This window comes from Carya illinoinensis, chromosome 12, assembly GCF_018687715.1.
Source record: "Carya illinoinensis cultivar Pawnee chromosome 12, C.illinoinensisPawnee_v1, whole genome shotgun sequence".
Classification (NCBI taxonomy): domain Eukaryota; kingdom Viridiplantae; phylum Streptophyta; class Magnoliopsida; order Fagales; family Juglandaceae; genus Carya; species Carya illinoinensis.
The window spans coordinates 16805114-16807152 of record NC_056763.1 but is presented as its reverse complement, the minus strand read 5'-3'; positions in this window follow the sequence as shown (position 1 = coordinate 16807152).

Genomic DNA, 2039 nt, shown 5'->3' with positions numbered 1-2039 from the left:
CTTCACTACTCAAGCTTGAGTAGGAACTGTTTGGAGTGGGAAACACATATTGCATAGTTTATAGAGAAAATGATGGATAGGCATGATGCGCGACCAGAAATATATTGGAAAGTAAATGGGTTGCATGGCTGGGTTCCTTCAGATCTTTGAAGGCAACCAGATTCTCACCAGCAGGTTGAGAAAAACATGACGAAGGAGGCAGCTTTGATTTATGATGCTTATCGCCATTAAAGGTTGTAGGTCCTTGGAATTAGGAAGTTCTAAGATGGGTTTCAAAGAGGAGGTTGAGAAAAAGTTTTGCGTGGCTAGTTTTTGAAGGTCTGTGCCTTAGTTCTTGGGGCAATCTTGAGCAAACTAAATAAAGCATTTGATTTGATTAAGAGAAAAGCTGGTTCATTTAGGAGATACAAAAAAGGAATGGTTACCTAACTTACCTGGTTTGAGATTTGAGATGCTACTACGTGACGTTACTGAGTTTCCTTAATCATTGTCCTCCCTCTTCTATATCCTCTGTACCTGATTTAAAAAGAAAACCACGGCTTACCAACATAATGATGTTGGGTTGTAGCCTTTGTACATGATAACGTAACAGAGAAGGGAAAATTAGAAGTGAGTTTACTAATGGAGATGAGATTTTTAGTGAGGCCCGGCACAACTAAAACATCTTTTAAATGAAGAGAGGATGTGGGAGAGAAGGTACCAGTGTGAGAAATTGGAAGAGAGGCACCATTACCAACTACAACACAGTCCTTACCAGAATATGTATTTGCGTTGTCCAACTGCGCAACATCATGAGTCATATGGGCTGTAGCGCCGGTGTCCGTATACCAATCGGAATCTGGTACGTCATTAAGAGAACAAGAAGTGAAAGCCTCGGCTAAGTTGGCAGCAGTGGAAAACCGAGTATAACGATCTCGGCATGAGGAGGCATAGTGACCTTCTCCACGGCAGATTTGACACCGGATTTGTCGATTTCGATCTCGATGATTGCGGGCACCACGACCACATCCTCCACGAAAGAAACGGCCTTCTCGTCATCCACCGGTATGTGGAACAGTCTTGATGTTTTGAGATGCAGTGAAGGTAGCGGCAGGGGGGCCCGAAGGAGAAGTTGACTCCAAGGAACGGACAAAAATCTCATAGCTCTCGGCTTTGGGCACAATGTCATCAAAAGTAGGGAGAGGAGAGAGAGATGATTGAGTAGTTGAAAAGATTGAAAAAGATGAACCAAGACCACGTAAATACCAGTGGATTTTGTCAAGATCATCAACCGGACGCCCCATGGCAGCAAGCTGATCACAGATGGCTTTGAAATGTCGGGAGAACTCAAGTACAGTTTTATCATGCTTTTTCATGGTCTGAAGATCATCTTTCAGCTGAAGTTCTCTAGACTTTGATCGATGGCTGAATGTAGTTTCTAGCCGAGACCAAACAGCACAGGACGTGGGCAATCCAATGAAAGCAGACATGGCTTCCTCGGTTAAAGTGGAGAGAAGGAGACTAAGCACAAGTTGATCGGTGCGTTGCCACTCAGCCAGCTTGGGATTCGGTAAAACAGAGGAATCTGAAACAATGGTTGCAGGGGGCTCGGCAAGTGAACCATCAATATAGCCGAGGAGAGTCTGGGATTGCAACAGCGGCAGGACTTGATTGCGCCAAAGGAGATAGTTGGAGGATGATAACTTGATGGTGAGAAGATGAACCATGGTGGAGAAAGGCAGAGTGGGGTGGACGGAGGCCATGGGATCGAGGATGTTAATCCAAAAACCTGGCTCTAATACCATGATAACGTTCTGTAAAAACCACCGTGATTGCTTCGGGTGGTGTACGTGAATATTTATAGAGTCCGTTTACATGCATATGATGCTAAGTACAAATTATAGCCGTTGCCTACAAAGAAAAGATTTAATCTTGATCTTGATCTTTATCTTGATCTTCCGTAATAGTACAACTTTGATTTAATAATTGTACTGCATGCCTTTATACCCTTAAGGCATTTTTATTAGTTCCAAGAATCCACCTAAGCCCTTGAACACACG